The sequence below is a fragment of the Artibeus jamaicensis genome, unplaced genomic scaffold, assembly GCF_021234435.1.
Source record: "Artibeus jamaicensis isolate MK-2021 breed Jamaican fruit bat unplaced genomic scaffold, CSHL_Jam_final contig_391, whole genome shotgun sequence".
Taxonomy (NCBI): Eukaryota; Metazoa; Chordata; class Mammalia; order Chiroptera; family Phyllostomidae; genus Artibeus; species Artibeus jamaicensis.
Window position 1 is genome coordinate 2,554,641 of NW_026521814.1, and position 19,348 is coordinate 2,573,988.

A 19,348-nucleotide genomic window follows, 5' to 3' on the forward strand; every position below is an offset into this window, starting at 1 on the left:
ATAAAAAGAAATCTTACATTGGAAAAGAGTTTGTTCTACTGGATAATCCCTAATGCCCCTTCTATTAAAGAGATGATAATTCTATAAAACACTAAGCATAACTATGTACTTATTCCTAAAAAAAGTTTTAAAATATATTATTTATTTATTTACTTATTTTTAGAGACGGAGGAAGGAAAGGAGAGAGGGAGAGAAACATCAATGTATGGTTGCCTCTCGAGTGCCCTCTACTGAGGGCCCAACCTAGCCTGCAACCCAGGCATGCTATGTGCCCTGACTGGGAATCGAACCTGTGACCCTTTGGTTCACAGGCCAGGGCTCAATCAACTGAGACACACCAGCTAGGGTCAAAAACATGTTTTGATAAGCATTTTTCCTAAACTTACCTTGCATCTCAAACTAACATTATAAAATTAGCACAATCTTGGCAATGTCTCTTTTTTAAAGTCATACACTAAAAGTTCCTAAATTTTAAAAATTATTTCTCAGTAATAGTTTTTATTCTATAATTTTATACATTTCCACATCACACCAGTGTTCATTTTAAATAAATCCAACACATTATTTATAAACTCATAGAGTAAATACTGTGCTAGACATTGGAGATCTAGAACAGAGAAAATGTGATTCGAGCTACAAATTAGAACTTGCCACATCTCATTACCATTTTTAAGTAATAACTCTCTAATTGAGTATCATGTCGGCTTTCTTGTTTTCTTTTCTTATTAACATCAGGTAGATTCTTCTTGAAGATGATTTCTTCTAGTGTTTCTTTCTTCAGTCATACAGCTTCTTTAGCACCCAGTTACTCAGTCTAAGAATCCAGATGCATGAGTGAGTTGTGAAGTAAATTCAGCAGGTAGCAACTAGGATTAAAAAAAACCCTACAACAGAATAGAAATATAAGTTGAAAAAATAGACAAGTAAAGAAAATAAAATCGTGGAGTCCAGTGCACATACAAAGGATAAATATTTTTGTGAAACTTTTGTGTTAGAGGTATGGGTAATGGGTCAACACAACACAAATGGATTAAAAGTCATATCACAATGAAAAATATACTTCTTACTGAGTGTTTCAAAAAGGTAACAATGGCAAATACACTTCTTGTGGGTTATTGGAGACTTCGTATTTTCAGGTTCTTGTCATTTGGGAATATAATAAAATGTAATAAAAACTTTAACCTTCATGATAGTAAAATGAATGCATAAGGCAGAATAGTATACATTTGTAGAAGGTCCTCCAGCCATTTAGAGGGAAACTTGTGTCTGTACCTGGAGTCATGTGTTTGATTCTGCTGGGTTGAAAAAGGAGAGACAAACAGATTCCCCGCTCAGAGTTCTCCACAAGGTAGCTCAGCTGGATGAAGAAGCCTGGCTGTTGCTGAACATGAATGTTTGGAAGTTCATTATACATAATCATAAAGTGCACACACATTAGGTGGTTTTCTATGACTCCTCCAGTTATGAACTCAGCCCTTTTCTTCTTTCATTCATTTCCTGGTATAGTTTCAAACACAGTGAGTGTGCAATAAATGCTTTCTGGAGATAAAAATCATAGAACATTAAAAAGTTTTATAGTTGTAATAATGGCCTTACTCAAAAGAAACTTAATATGTAAAAGGCTTCTACCTTAATATGTCTAAGTTTCTATGATTTTTCACATTAGCATGAGTGACACCAAGGTGCCATGGTGATACTACTCAGAATGTTGTTTCCCTCACAAAATCTATAAATGACAAAGTTAATACAAATTGCTAATCTAATGTAATGTTTTTGTTTGCAGGGAAATCATCAAGCTCCAATTACTGAATATTCCTGCAGAGCTTCTAAAATGCGACTCATGGAGACCACTTATTAATATGTATGTATCACTATACTTTCCCATTTTATGGCCTGGGTGCTATTTTCATGATATTAACACATTATTTAGCTTTCTTCAGTATCTCCATCTGGTATAAGAATATTAAATATATAGGACAATTCAACTCAGAAAATCTATCATTTGTATCAATCTCTAGGTAAACCAAATCTTTCTTAAGTAAAATAACTATATCTACTGCATAAGCATAACATCAGCCACCTCAAATTGAGACAAAAGAAAACCTTTGATTTTTGAGTCAGGAAAACCTAATTTCTAATCCCTTTTCAGTTATCCCAGGTACTCAAGAGTTTGAAATTTGGTTTTTCTCTGAGGTGCAAATACAATGTCTAATAAATGCATCCTGAAGTATATATGGGTATGTATGTACGCATATAGTTATACTCACATGTGTACATACATATGGGATCTGTCCAGAAAAAGTCAGGTCATTGTTAATATAACAAGAATGGTTTGCACAACATTGATATAGCCTGGCAGCCAAGGAGAGTGGACTGGAATGCTTACATGCAAACAATGACAATTTTACTAGTAGTGGGGGTAGTACACACCATTGAGTGAATATGTGTACTGGTTGGCCATTACACTCAAAATGACTGAGCAAGTAGAGCAACAAATCTGCGTCAAATTTTGCATTAAACTTGAACATTCCTTCAAAGAAACTATTCAGATTATTCAGAAGGCTATGCAGCTAAGGGCAACTAGTGATTGGCAGCTTCATCACAAAAATATGCCCCTTCATGCATCACATCTCATGCAGAGGTTTTTGGTGAACCCTCAAACCCAGGTGATTCAGCCTCCATATAGGCCAGAATCGGCACCCTGTGACTTCTGGCTTTTCCCAAAACTAAAATCATCTTTGAAAGGGAAGAAATTTCAGACCACTGATGAGATTCAGAAAAATACAACAGGGCAGCTGATGGCGATGGGAGAACTGTGTGGGGTCTCAAGGTGTCTACTTGGAAGAGGACTGAGGTACCATTATCCTATGTACAACTTTCTTGTATCTTCAATAAATGTCTCAGTTTTTCATAGTGTATAGCTGGATACTTTCTGGATAGGCCCTGTGTATACATTAATACATGCTAGCAAAGAAACATAAGATGTTTTGGAGGGGCAAAGACAACACTTCTCTAAGATCTGACTAGGGAAATCTTGAGTTTCCATTTGGTTAAAAACTTTGCTCATACTTAGCACAGAAGTTATGAGTGGGTGATAAAGATAGCAAGAAAAAAATAACATACTATTAATGTTTTCCAATTTGCTTAAGAACATCTCCAAGACAAAAACCATCATCACATTAATGCAGGCATTGGGCAAGTCACATGTGACATTAATATTCACCTAATTCAGTGTGTTAGTATTCGGAGCATGGTCATAATATTTTTGTCACTCACTTTTTTTTCATGGTGTCATTTAGTGTTTTCTATTATTTGTTCCTCTAAACAAATATTCAAGCTTCCTCCAGGAATGTAAGTGAGCTTTCTTTGGAAAACATGTCACCCAAGTCATTCACATAGGTCCTCTGTGTCTGAGGAACCCCTTAAGAGTTGTACTTGGGGAGTCAACTGTTATCAGAAATTCTGTAAGGATTGCATTCCAGAAACAGATACTAATGCCTATCAGATTTGAAATGTGTCCTGGATTCTTTTAGGGCCAGGGATAAACTGATAGGGCCTGTGGAAAGCTAGCTTTGCTCCCAGTTCTGAACTTTGCATGGCCGGAGGTAGGTTACACAGGTTTCTTTTCAATTTGGTGTCAGGGCTAAAGCTAAAGCCAATCTTAGACACAACAACCACCTGACAATGGACCTTCGGAAACTAGACTAAAGAAGGTCATTTCCTCAGATAGAAGGACCTGAAGATAATGTCAGAGGTGTAATTGGCCATGTCTGAACCCTAAAATCAAATAGAATTACTTATACAAAAAGCCACCATCTATATTTGTGAAATAGATCTCATGGGTTTTTGAGCCAGTTACATTTGGTCACTTGATATACTGACAGTAATAAGAGAAATAATTTAGGGTCAAGTCAAAATTGACAATCGTTGAAACTAAAACCCATTATTTTACTAATCTATGCTGTAATTACTGGTTTATCGCCTTTTCTTGTTCCACGTTGTGAAGTCCTCCAGGGGAGAAAAATATCTTATTTCCTGATCTGTCACATATTAGAGATTCAAAAGAAGTTTTGAGAATGTACTAGTGCAACAAAGATAGCAATAAAAATGAAAATTGGTATATAGCTGCTACTCTTTAATTGTTCTATAAAAATTATTATAAGCAACCTTTAATTTTATACACATTTCATTATACGTATTTAACATAAAGCATGTTGCCAGTTTCATACTAAATTATTGGCTTATCTGTCCATATTACTGAATTAAACAAATGGCCAGGAAGCCTGTCTGACTCTAGAGATAACTGAAGTATTGCAGAATAAAAAGAACATAAGATTTAGACTCATGAATGCAAGAACTGATCCAAGTTTTACCACCAACACATTGAATTACAAAGGTAAGTGATTCCAGCTCTTTGAGACTCAGTTTTCACATCTGTAAAATAGATAAAATTATTATTTTCTTCTTTATGGTGTAGAGTTGCCTCTACAATCAAATAATATAATGGATGAGAAATCATGCTGAATGCACCAAATGATCACTATCTATATTTACCTTAGAATAGTAATCACAATTTTCACTCAAAAGTAAGCTATTTCCTTCCTAAGGGAAATAGTCATGTCATAGTATTTGCAGGAATGTGGAATCTACTGTCATTTACATGGGAAAATAGCTACATTTACAGTATTAACTAATTGAAATTACACACAAAATAGTTAATGAAATGCTTCCATTTTTCTCCCACCCCCCAGGAGAAGCAAAATGTTAGAAACTTTCATTGTCTTCCTACTTATATTACCCTAGTCTCCACAGTGAACATATTGTATGAACAGAAATAGTGCTTTTTTGTAATGTTTTTAGAGGACGATGATAAACACAATTCCTCAATGAACTATTTGAGCTAAGTGATGGTCAGCCATAGCTTAAAAAACCCATGATTGAATAGCTGATTGGGAACTTTACAATGGACGGGCAGATAATACTGAAGTCCAATGAGCAATCTAAACATCCAAAATAGAAAGATAACAGAAAATGTGTACTCCCTTGAGTACAGCCATAAAAAGTACACTGCACCACTTTTACTGCTTCTTTGCAAATATTCAAACCTAAATTTCATCAGGATGAAACAAAAGATCATGTTAAACAATATGTCAGAGATGCAATCAACAAAATCTAGTATGTAGAAAATTGTACTTTCTTTGATTAAGAAATTGCAATTAAAAAAAAAGGCCCTTGGGATGAGAACCCCCGAAAACCACAAAATGCACAATCCGCAGGCGAGACCCTGCGCCCCCCCCCTCAGGCCAAGTCCAACCAGAAAGAAAAACCCTCCCCCCTCCCAAAAAAAAAAAAAAAGAGCAAGAGGAGACTAATGACTTGAAGTGCCCTAGAAACCTAGAAACCAAATGCAATATTTGGAATTTGTTTGGATTCTGATTTGAATGAATCAAATGAAAAAAAAATTAATGTGATAAGGCACATTGTTTCACAGGCTGGATATTTAATGGTACTAAGAATTATTTTCATTTTTGATGTGGTGGTATATTATTTTATATAAAAGAGTTCTTATGTTCTATGGATACAGATTGAAGTACTTGTGGATAAAATGATGTGATATTTGAGGTTTATTTGAAAATAATCTAATAGCAATGGCAAGAAAGTGAGCAGGACAGTTGATAGAAGATTGGTCATGCATTGACAATTGTCTGATAATTCACACTGGAGGTTTGTTAAGGACTATCTTTACTTGTCTTCTTATGTATGTTTGAAGTTTCCCCCAATTCAGTTTATAAAAATAGAATTAATACAAATTTAAGAAGAATCTCTAGACCCTATGCAAGATCTAGAACTAGAATCACTAAAACACACACAAAGATACACATTTTACCTACCCTTTAGCATATAATGAGATAGAGCTATATATATGGCAAAATTCTCAAATACGAGATGAGAAAAGAATACCTAAATATAGAGGAACCCCAGACACTAGAAACCAATTAGAATTACAGTGAATAAGAAACTTATTTTCTACAGAAAGAAGGATTACATATTTCTTGTAATAAAACCTCATGCCTGTTAGAATGGCTGTCATCAAAAAGACAAGAGATAACAAAAGCTGGCAAGGATGTAAAGAAGAGGGAAGATTGTGGACTGTAGGTGGGAATGTAAATTGGTGCAGGCACTATGGACAAGGAGTATGGAAGTTACTCAAAAATTATAAATAGAACCATCATGTGATCTAGCAAATTCATTTCTGAGTATTTATCCAAAGGAAACAGTATCACTATCCCAAAGAGATATCTGAACCCTTGAATTCATGACAACATTACTAACAATAGCCAAGACATGGAAACAACCTAAGTGTTCATTGATGAATGAATGAATAAAGAAAACATGATACACACACACATGAATAGCCTTCAACCATACAAAAAAGGAAATTCTACCATCAGCAGCAACATGGATGAAACTTGAGAGCATTATGATAAGTGAAACAAGTCAGACAAAGAAAAATGAATACTGTATGACTTCACTTATATGTGAAATCTAAAAAATAAATAGAACTCATAGAGACAGAAATGTAATTTGTAGTTGTCAGGGGAAGGAGGCTGTGGTGAAGATGGTTAAAAGGTACAAACTTCCAGTCATAAGAAAAATAAGTCCTGGGGATGTAGTATACAATATAACTATAGTTAACAATACTCTATTGTATGTTAGCCAATGATACCTCAGACAAGGGTTTGATCTCCAAGGAATCTAAAGAACTCACAGGACTCCACTCCAGAAAGATAAGTAATACAATTAAGAAATGGGCAATGGAACTGAACAGACACTTCTCCAAGGAGGACATTCAGAGGGCCCAGAGATAAATGATAGTATGCTCAGCATCACTAGCCATCAGGGAGATGCAAATTAAAACCACAGTGAGATACCACTTCATACCACAGAATGGCCATCATAAACAAATCAACAAACAACAAGTGCTGGCAAGGTTGTGGAGAAAAGGAACCTTAGTGCAATGTTGGTGGGAATGCAGACTGGTGCAGCCATTGTGGGAAACTATGGAATTTTTTCAGAAAACTAAACATGGAACTGCCTGACGAGTGCACTGGCCTGCAGTGTCTGTGGCATTATGGAAGAGACATGAGACTAATTCACATGACTTCCAAGTCCTGTAGAGGACAGAGGACAGCACGGCTACTCCCTAAAGGGGGGAGCGCCACATGCCCTTGCCTAAACAGGCTTTTATTTGGTTTAATTTGTGCAGGAACACAGGTACAGCTCATTGATCATTGTCAAGCAGTAAGGATCAAACAGTAGATAGCATACAAAGAACTATTAGCACATATTCTGAGTCAGGGTCTACTAGCTAAAAGGCTAAAAAACTTTGGGAAACAAACTCATTTCCTACTCTGACCTTTATCATTTAATCAAGAGCATTCCTAGAAAAACAGGTTTCACAAGATTTTACATATTCTTTCTCAAGCCTGATCACCCAGGGAGCCTGCCCTTTCCAGCACAGGGCTGCACTGCCCTCTGTCATTGTTTCAGGCTTAAGTCAGGCAGAGGAGGCAAGATAGCCAAGGAATTAGGAGACTTCCTGCAGACAGAATGAAGACTCAGGCTTTGTCAAAGCCAAGGGGTCCATCACCCCTCTTCTCCATAGCCCCCCCAAGTCCTTCCCTGGGGCCTCCACATGATCATGCGTGTCTTAGGTAGTTCCCCCCTTGGGAAATCATACCCGTCATTGGCTAATTGATCAAACACTGGGGGACAGTTATAAATGAAGGAGCAGAAGCAGTGCTCCTGTCAGGGAGATAAGCTTTGTCTCCTTAGGGCTTATGGTCCGAAGGGCGGTTACTCAGCCTTAGCATGGGGGGCTCCTGAAAACCGGCAGGGTGGTTCCCAACAACTGCCTTTTGATCTGGCAATTCCATTACTGGAACAATACCCTAAAATCCTGAAACACCAATTCAAAAGAACCTATGCAGCAGAATGTTTATAGCAGCACAATTTATAATAGGCAAGTGCTGGAAGCAGCCTAAGTGCCCATCAATAAATGAGTAGATCAAAAAACTATGGTACATTTACACAATAGAATACTATGCAGCAGAAAGAAGGAAGGAGCCCCCACCCTTCTCAACAGATGGAACCTAATCATCAAAACAAACAAGTGAGCAAAAATATAACCGGAGACATTGAAATAAAGAACAAATTGACAGTAAGCAGAGTAGGGAGGGGGTAACAGGGGGAAGAGGGGGAAGAGTCATCAAGGAACATGTATAAAGGACCCACGGCCAAAGTCAAGAGGGGGTAGGATTGAGGGTGGGAGGTGGGGGTGGGTAGAGCAGAGGCTGGTAGTTGCGGGGGAATAGGGACAACTATAGTGGAACAATAATTTAGGAAAAAAGAAAGTTGCTAAGAAAGTAGATCTCAAAAGTTTTCATTACAATGATAAAAATTGTAATTATGTGAGGTGATAAATGTCAATTACACTTACTATGATAATCAGTATACAGTTGACCCTTGAACAAAAAAGTTTTGAACTGTGTAGGCCCAGTTATATTTCAGTAAATACTGTGAATGTATTTTCTCTTTCTTATGATTTTCTTAATAAAATTTTATTTTCTCTAGGTTACTTTATACCACATATAACATGCAAATTATGTGTTAATCAATTGATTGTTATTGGTAAACCTTCCAATAAACAGTGGGTTATATTAGTAAAGTTTGGGGGGAGTCAAAGTTATATATGGATGCTCAACATGCAAGGAGTTGGCACCCTTAACCCACACATTGTTCAAGAGTCAACTATATACGTATATCAAATTATTATGTTGTACACCTTAAAATTATACAATATTAAATGTCAATTATATTGCAATAAAACTGGAAAAAATAAAAAATACAGCAGTACTGTTGTTGAAATATATAATAAAAGAGCGAATAAATTGAGGTAGGTGGTAACTGAAAGGGGTCATGCATGTGGATGTGGACAGGCCGCACTTCTTTTTCCCGATGGAAAATCTTTCCCAGTGCTAAACATGAGCACCCTCAACTGCACAGCTCAGGTTTAAAAAGCTTGTACCTGCCCATAGTTGATTATTAGTTACTTTATTATGTTACTTTGAAGGTAATTAATAAGTATTAATGTTTTAAGAAATGATTGCATTGATTTTAATTTTTGGATTGAAAAAGTAATTTATTTCTAAGTGGATGAAAATTTCAGAATTAAAAATATAGGGCTTATAATGTCAAGGTGACTAATATCACAAATGCCAGATGTGGCTGACTATCAAATAGTTTTCCTCTTTTGGAGTGAGCCATTCCTTGGCATGTACCTTTGAGGCCATTGTTATTACTCCAAAGGTTTTTTGGAATTAAGAGAATTATTCTTTAAAAAAGTTAAACTGGTTCTCTATTTTAGAATATTGCAAAAAAAAAAAAAACCCACAAGCCATCTGTTCCTCATGTTGACCAAGAGTCAGTGACTAACAGTAACTAGCAGTGAGGTATGCTCTTAAAACTTCTATCATAATATACTTTTTGTCATATTTTGTGAAATAGTGAAAATAGTGTTTTTTCTAACCGCTTTTAAATACAAATGCACCCCAACTCCAAGGTAATTAATGGTTATTTTTAAATCACAACATAAACACCAAATGGTAGAACTAGTCAATTACTCAGGTGTAGCTTGCAACCCATCTGCACCATATGTTAGAAGTACTCAGTATACATTAAAAATCTGACTCAACCCCCAGGAAATTATAGTTATTTTCTTCCTGAAACATTCCATTCATCACAATGTTATAATCATAGAAAAAAAAATTTGTCTCTTATAGAGCAGGTGTTAACAGTGACTATAAGAAATCATTCTACAAAACCCCCAGTCTTTGCTTTTGAGAGTGCAGGCTCCAGCAATTTCAAAGAAGTCTGTGATTTAAATATGATTTATGTGTACAGAGACCATTTAATCCTCTGAAACTTATCCTAGGTTATCAAATATTTCTCAAAGCTAAATACTGGTCAAAATATAAAACACAACCAAAAACGTTGCTTTTGTTGAATGCTTACTTAATAAATCTGTTTCTTCTTGTACTTCTAGCAAACCTAAGTCTACATTTATAGTAAAACAAATTTTACATTAGCAAAATATAACCAGAGTCATTGAAATTAAGAACAAACTGACAGTAGCCAGGGAAGAGGTGAGAGGGAATAATGAGGGGAAAGGGGGAAGGGTCATCAAGGAGCATATATAAAGGACATATGGACAAAACCAAAGTGGGGTAGGATCAAGGGTGGGAAGTGGGGATGGATGAGATGGGGGGAGTTGTGGAGGGAGAGTGGAAACGATTGTACTTGAACAACAATAAAAAAAGTAAAAAAAAATAGGGTCATCAAGATGGGTATACAGAAGGATTTTATCTAAGCAATTAAAGATAAATAAATCCTGAAAAAAAATAATAAAATGGCTTTAAAAATGTAAATTTCAATTGTATTTCTCAGGACAAAGAAAAATTGAAAGCATCTATTTTTATTTTTCTGAAACAGAATTAATTGGAATAAATGCTTTGAACAATAAAATATTTTTTACTATTTTTATTTAAATATTTTATTGTTTATGCTATTACAGTTGTCCCAATTTTTCTCACTTTGCCCCCTAAAATGAGAGTGATTACAGAGGATTCTAAACCACATTGTTGAGGGGATAAATTCTGTGTATGATATTTGCATCATTTACTGTTCTAGTTATATAATTATCTAAAAATTCTAAATGTAGTACATTAATGCTCAAAATTTAGGTGGGGTAGAACTTAGTAAGTTACTAAACATAATTAGATTCATTAAAGACACATGTCATGGGAGTCAATGCCAGAATTTTAAGCAATGCCAGAGTTTATAATATGTTGGTATAGATATAGACATAGACATAGATATAGACATAGATGTAGATACATAGATATATAAATATATTGCTTTAGTGTCACATGAGGTAGAGTTATGTGGACTGAATAAAAATGATTCTACATGGGCCTCAACAACTACATGAAGGTCTTCGTTATTGGGAGGACATACCCTGCCAAAAATCAAAACCAAATAAAAGGGGTTAGATCTAGAATAGAATTGCTTAAAATTAGACATGTAGAAAGGGTACAGTTCTTGCTGTGTTAGTTCAGGTCCTCCAAGAGGTAAATAATCTGACAGAATTAGATGTCTAAAATATTTTGGGGGGGAAATGCATACAAATAGTAAAGGGAGACCAAGTAGGAATAGGTATGGAGAGCCTTCAGGGAAGGGTGCAGTTCTGATATCCGGAAAGTGCAGAGGGAAGGAAAGGGGATTGGATAGGAGAAGGCAGGCTGATGAGGAGTCCTAGACAAGGACTGCAACCATCGGAGTGCCTCACTGCGGCCAGGCCCCAGCATTTTACCAGCCGGGTAGCCGTTGGCTGGGAGTAGCCCCGGAAGAGAGTGGCTTTGGCATGAATGGTTAGGCAGATCTGAAGTTTTGCCCATGGAAGGATGTCTACCAGCTATGACAGCTTCTCTTGATGGAAGAAACAACCAGGTCATCTCCATAACAACCCCACTGACTGTACAGATTTTTTGTCACCAGTAAAGTTATAGCTGTTTTAATTATCGAAATTCCCCAGATTCAGGAAGCGAAAGTGATAAATTTGGGTGATGCCTTTTATCACATTCATTTTAGTTTTGAACTTTTATTTGGCAATATGTTTAAACAAAAGAGATAAATTTTTCAATTGAATTATTCAGTCTCAGTTTTTTATTTTTAATAAATTAAAAACATTTTGGTTGTTCTGTGTTAAATAAGCATTTCATGACAGCCAGTGTATTAAATTAAAATAAATTTTAATTTTTACTGAAGATAGATCACAAGCAGAATGCCTTTTGCTCTAGATTGATTTTAAGCAAATTTTTTCTATGTACTACGGTAATTTTCAATGTATTTAATTTTTTTAAAAAATTGGAATTATATGAAATAGTCTAACAGTTTAAGTTTAAACGAGGCAATTAGCTAGTTATAACTGGAACTACCAGACCCTATTTAAAATAATGAGGTCTGACAGTTATAGAATCTGAATTATTCATTGATAACTAGCTTTTCCTCATCTGCAAACCATGGCCAACATTAATAACATAGGTGTAAGTGTGATAACCAAAGAGTCTGACATTAAGAACACACACACACAAAAGTGCTAAATTCTTATTTAATTAAAAAGGATTGTGATAGCAATATTTTTCCTGCAAGAAAATCATTAGGCAAAATGTGTTCTCTCATAGGTTTCATTGTTGCCTCTTTCTGAAGTACGTTTCGCATAAAGAAATTATTGTTTTTGGTTGCATACAACTAAATAATTTCCTAACTATGTATTGTCAGTGATATATAAAGAAACATAAATATTTTAAATTGTTAAATCTTTAATATAATCATTTTAGAATTCTAGCCTCTCTTATTTGTTATCCCTAGAAATAAGTAAATCATATACTTCAACTTTTTAATTGAAAGAGAAAAGTAGACCATAATAAATTACATGCAAAAAGGCAAATAACTCAATTGATGATCATTTAATTGAAGTGAATACTGTTATTACCATGAACCAATTTAGTTATTGGCAGTGCAGTTCAAAACTAATGGAATAAATCAAGTTATTGTTCCCATAATTTTGCAACAAAGAAAGAAAACTTGCAAGAGGTCACTAAGCATAAATCCATATTGTCCTTTACAGTCAAAAATGGTGTAACTAAAGGAGGGACTACCCTTGTCTGTGTGCATGTGTGGGAAAAAGTCAAAGGCATGACTACAAACTGTTCCTTTCTACACTGGAAACAGGTTTTTAAAAAAAACCTAAAAGGAAAACAAGCCAAGGCAAAACATCCATCCCTTGGTTTGTTACTGTGGTTGCAGCATGTACCTCTCAACATCAGATCAAATGATTAATTCAGTACTTCATTTCCCAATGCTGATAGCAAGATTATCTACAGCCTATATGTCCCACTTGACTCAGGATTGCACTGGTTTCTGCCTGTTGTTTTAGTGTAATTATTTTTAAAAAATACGGAGTGACCCTGTGTTTTCTCCATATTATCCTGATTTGACCACCCTAACAATAACAGTGCTCCCAGTTATTGAGGACTTAGTTACTGTGAGGTGGGCCCTGAGCTAGCAGCAGGCCCTGAGCTTCAGGCTTTTGTGTTATTATCCTCATTGCCTAGTTGGGAAAACTAAGCTTCTGAGAGGTCAAGCAACTCGCTCAAAGTCATACTTTTAGGCTGTTAGCTATAATTCAAACCTTGGTCAGCCTGAATAAAAATTTTTGCTCTTAACCATTACCCTAGATTCCTACTGTTCAATATGAAAATTCATGCTATAGTATAGAAAACCATAAACTGACAACCCCAAACACTCTTTAATATACCCTGATATCAGAAAACCAACAAGTCTTATAAGGCATGAGTGGCAAGATAATTATAGGTTGAACAATTTACACAACTAAACATATAAACCAAAATAGATGAAGCAAAACAGCACATGCAGCTAATAGGGCCAGAAAGTCCCAGATGTTTCATGTTTTCTTCCTGGTGTCCATTCATCAGCAGCACAGCCTAGAAAAAGAATAAGTGACTCTAGTTAAGTCTGAGCGTCCCAAGAGTCCAAGTAAAAAATGTCCCAAAATAGGCTTTTAGATATGTCTCTGTTACTGGATTTATGGCTCAGTGCCTATGCATTTGTAACACAGTGGTCTTTTTAGCAAGACTTACAAAAGGAGCGTTTGAAAGATGGCTTTTTTTATTAGTGCAGATATATATGCCATAACCTGATTTTTTTTCGAGTACAGATGTCAGTTACAGTATACCTATCATGCTCTGCAGATTGTGTCATTGGTCAAGAAAGGAGAGAAATCCCAATATAATGATTAATAATCAATGTGTCTGGCCTTTAAGTCCACCCAGAGGAGAAATGAAACACTGATATAGAATCTCTCCCTGAAGGAAGAAATACACTGAGGATGGAAAAAGAGGGCAGGATGAGCTACACTTAAGAAATATAAATAGTGGAGCTGCCTAGTGTAGGATTCTGCTTGGTTTGGTCTAAAATCCTGTGAGTGAATGATACATGAGGTTTACATCACAGTGTCTTTTTGTAGTAAAGCTATTAATATAAAACAAAGTAAGTAACTTATAGGAATATTATTATAGCATTTGATTTTACACAGCTTCCCTGATCCCTCCCTCCCCCACCTCTTTGTCCTGACTGAGCAACACAGCTGGAAACAGAGGAAGGAAATTTGACCATTGTGTCTATTACTAATGGTGTCTGGGCAGGGAATTACTAGTTTCTTCCCACACTAGAGCCTAGTGAGACGATCTGTAAAAAAGATAATCTATGTGCCTGTTGTTTGTTGCCTCTCTCCTTAATTTTTTGCTCTTACTTTCTCCCCCTTCCCTCTCTGCTTTCTTCTGTTGACTACATTTGTCTGTTAAAAGAAAAAATCTGGCAGAGGTGGTTGAAACTCCAACACACAGTCCCACTGATTATTTTATGCTAATGAATGAGCTATCTAGCAATATAATATTTCACTTTTTGTGCCCTCCTGGTGGTAACATAAGATAAATTCTAGAGTATCTTTAATTAACTAAAGGAAGCAGAAAGAAATCTCTGTGGATTAATAATATTTATGGCCCTAAAATGAACAAAATAACAGATGAGGGTGGGAGGGGGCAACTAAATGGTAGACAAATCTTAGAGAGTTAATTAAAACAAAATTCATGCTTATTTTAGCCTTTTTATCTGCATACGGTACTGATGCCAGGGAACAATGATGGGAAATTTTAAATGTTCTCATTCTTCCTCTAAGTCTATTTAGTCTAAATATCCCACCCTTCCTCATTTTTCTTTTCTTCTACCCTATGCCTCCCACCTACATATTTCTATACATAATCACTCAGACTTGGTCTTTCCCATAAAACTCCAGGCTTTGTTCAGAATGATGATGACAAGGCTACTCAGTCAGGGGCACTCAGTATTTGCTAGCATTGTAGATTAAGACAAATGAAGCTCTGTGAATACTAACATCCTGATTGCTTTGCTCCTGAGCAGTGTGGGGTAGTATCACCGGTAATTCTTACAGAAAGAATCAAAGTAATTCATAGAATTTGGCCCTAGTTTTTCCCAAAAAAATCATAGTAAAAATCAAGTTGTCATCAACCAACTGGTTATCAGAAATAAGTGTCAACAAAAATTGGGCAGAAGGCAGGGATGGCAAGGGTCAAGAAATCTGAGACTAGACAAAGGGAAAACCAGGAAATGGGTCTAAGAGCCTCATGCTGGATGAGTCTCCCTGCTTGGTCTGCAGTGGTTCCTGGTCTTGCGAGCAAACAGACAGTATCTTCTTGATATTAACTAAATAAAAACGAAACAATGGAAAACATAAAGTCAATACAAATCTGGGATGAGACATATCTCTTAGTGGGACTGTAAATTAATTTCTGGTTCAATTAGTATTTTTTTAATTTTACATAATAAAAATATATTAATTTTATAGTAACTACTGTTGCTAGTACTATAACAACAGTAATAGACTATGTCAATATATAGTGTTGTTAACTAAATAACAAGTACAAGAGACAATCCAAGCCTGGTGCCTAAAGAGAAACCTGGAGCCTCTTATTTGGAAAGTAAAAAGTACCCACTTTCCAAAAAAAGTTTTGAATTCTTTGTAATCTTATACATTAGTCCCTAGAGACTGGTTAAAATTCCATGATAACTAGCATTTTTAGTATTGAGTGAATAATCAAAAATACCTAGATTGTCTTCGAGGCTTCATGTTAGAGGGAGGTCATCCTCACAATATCTGTAAACGACCACGGTTCTGCCTGGGCCCAATCCCATATTTACCACATCCGTGCCCATGCCTACCCCACGGGCTGGAGGCTCCATGAGTCAGTCTCTAATCACATAAAGCTTCTAGAGATCCCTGTGACCAAGATACCCCAAATACAAGAAAAGGATTCAACGTTAAATAAAGTTGGCTCTCAATTCTGTAACAAGCATACTTTTCTTCCCCTTCCTAGGGCCCTGTGACCTCACTCAGTCACTGGCTCTCCAGAAAAACTGGGGCTACCAAGTAAGGTTGTGCAAGTTGTGAACAAAGGGATGCAGCCAATGAGGATACATAGGGCTGAAGTCCAGCTCCCACTCCTCTCAGCTACTCTTGTTCCCTGGTGGAGGCTACGTCATCCTGGAGGACAAGGTGTCTTTTAGTGATTCAGCCACCCGAATGAATACTTTCTTGTAATTCATCCTAGAAGAGGGAACTTTTATAAATTTACCAAAATGTGCTGTATATACTAGAAGTGACCAAGAGGGAAATCCATTTTGGACACCTTCTTAGCTCCTCATTTGCAAGCCTCCCCTAATTCTGAATCTTTCAGTTCATTATCTCATTCCCCCAGTCCCATGTTCCATGCTGTTGGGGCTCTTTTTGGGGATAACATCTGAAAAATAATCCAGACTAAGGCATTAGCGGTTAAGATTGAATGTGCTTGTCTTTCTAGGAAGTATTTTTGCATTTTAAGTGAGGACTTTGACATATTCCAAAACAACTAGATCCACAGAAAATTTACTTGCTGGAAAGACTGATGACAAAGGTATTTTGCCATTTGGCATTGCATGCCTACCTACCTAAGCACAGAACTGGTCCCTCCAAGAGATCTTTGTAACCCAGCAATATACCTGATCCCATCCTTAAGTCTAATCCAGGGTGTATGCACTCAAAAATGTTTGGGTTGTGCAAAACCATCAGTTGAAGATCCAGTACCACCACATGTACTATGCTTTATCCTCGATTTTGCTCTGTGGTTTTAGTACTCATGGTCAACCATGATCCAAAAATATTAAAAGAAAAATTACAGAAATAAACAGTTCATAAGTTTAAAATTCCATGCCATTGTGAATAGCATGATGAAATCTTATGCCATCCCTCTCTGTCCCATTCATGACATGAATCATCCTTTTGTCCAGTGTTTCCACACTCTATATACTTTGTGCCCATTAGTCACTTTAGTGGCTGTCTTAGTTATCACATCAGCTGCCATGGATCTCAGTGCTTGTGTTCAAGTGACCCTCATTTTACTTAGTACTGGCTCCAAAGCACAGGAGTAGTGATGCTGGCAATTCAGATATGACAAAGAGAAGCTGTAAAGTGGTTCTTATAAGCGAGTAGGTGAGAACAGTACAATAAGATGTTTTTTTGAGAGAAAGGCCACATTTACATAACTGATTACAGTATGTTGATATAATTCTACTTTATTATGTTATTGTTGTTAATCTGTTATTGTGCCTAATTTATAAATTAAAGTTTATCATAGTTATGTATGTTTGCATAGGGAAAAACATAGTATGTATAAGGTTCAGTAATATTGGTGGTTTCAGACTTCTGCTGTGGATCTTAGAACATAACTCCTACAATTAAGGGGGCCCTACTGTATTAAAAATGAACAGGCAAATGTCTGACTACATAGAGATTTTTTAAGGTTTTAGTCCAAATTCTGAATACTTACAGCCTGTGTGACTTTAGATTAGTCGCCTCACTTAAATAATATAGGGTATTCTGAGGAACAAATTAAACACATATGGCACTCCCTAGAAATACGGCAAAAAATATCAGACACACAAATAAGAGGTATTGAACTGGAAGCAGACAAAGTTATAGCTCCTATGGGTTTGATACCACATATAGTACAACTAATAATACAAATAACCAAAAGATGTATTTATCAGGTGAAAACATTTTAATAGAAAAAACAATTAGTAATATAAGAGTAACCATTTTTAAATTATATTCCTGAATTTATTTATAGTACTACTACATTAAGATGAAAAATCAAAGCCTATCTTTGAAGCATTACCAATCATAACAGCCTTACCATGGGAAAATATGTCTTTAACATTAGAATTCCTTCTTGGCATCTCTCCTTATGGGACTTGTTCTTTCATTGAATTACTTATTTTAATTGAGAGTTATAAAAGCACACAGGGGGTATGATCATGCTGAGATAAAAATGACTGAAGTTTTCATAGACTTCCTTTTGTGTCTGGTGAGTTGAGATAGCACGATCATTATTAATATAACAGATAAAGAAGTTCTGTTTCTTAAATACAGAAAATAGATGAAATAGTGTTTGCTCTGACCAGTCAGGGTCTAAATAACTATTTCTAATTTTCATCTCCCACTAAAATATTTATCATCAACAAAGTGTGCTATTTCTTAACATTATTGTCAGTCTGATTCTTAAATTGCTTCTATTAACTTCAAGAAAACACACTCCCACTCATATTTCCTACGGACATCTTTGCATCCTAAAATCTTCCACGATCCCATTGCCAAATTATGTTGTAAAAACCTTGCCCTGTAAACAAAACAGAAAGTCAGTGAAATGTGCAAAGAGGAAGGTCAATGATATAAGAAGACTATTGGTTTATATCAAAATATTTAAACTCAGACTCCAAGTTAACACTTAAATATACAGAATACAAACATAAACATTTATATCTTAAAACTCATCTGGCACACAGCATGAGGTTGCTCAAAAATGAGATAGCAGAAGACACATTAATAAAAATTACTAGCTATAGTACCAAGATCTTAGAACAATTCAGACATTTCGAAGAATCATAGCATTAGCAGGAACTGTAGAAATAAAGTGATAATTTTTTTTCTTTTTCAAGATTTTATTTATTTATTTTTTAATAAATAGGGAGAGAGGGAGAGACACATCAATGCGTGGTTGCCTCTCTAGTGCCCTTTACTGAGCACCTTGCCTGCACCCCAGGCATGTGCCCTGACTAAGAATAGAACCTGTGACCCTTTAGTTCACAGTCCAGCACTTGATCCACTGAACCACATGAGCCAGGGAAATTTTTCTTTTTAAAGATGAGAAATCTGAGGCCCAATCTGAGGCTGTGTTTTTCCCCAGGTCAAAAAAAAAGGGTGAGTGTCTGAGTTAGGGTTATTTTTCCCCAGGTCAGAAAGTGGTTAGTATCCCTGACTCGTGCTTAAAGCTTTCCCAGAACACTGAAAAGCTACTTTAGATTTGGATCCTACATGTGTTGATGGGAAGTTGGCTGAAGGACAATGAGCAGAAGTTGGCCAGAAGGTAAGAAAGAGCTGAAAGTTAGCATGAAAATCCTTCCCCACTCTAGTCACGTGAGCCTTTCTCAACTCCTTCCATTCTTTTTTCTAGGCCTTGCATTTGTACTTTTTTCAAAAAGCCTTTTTGTGGCTTAGAAAGACGTCCCATTCACATTAATGTCCCATTTGTCAAAT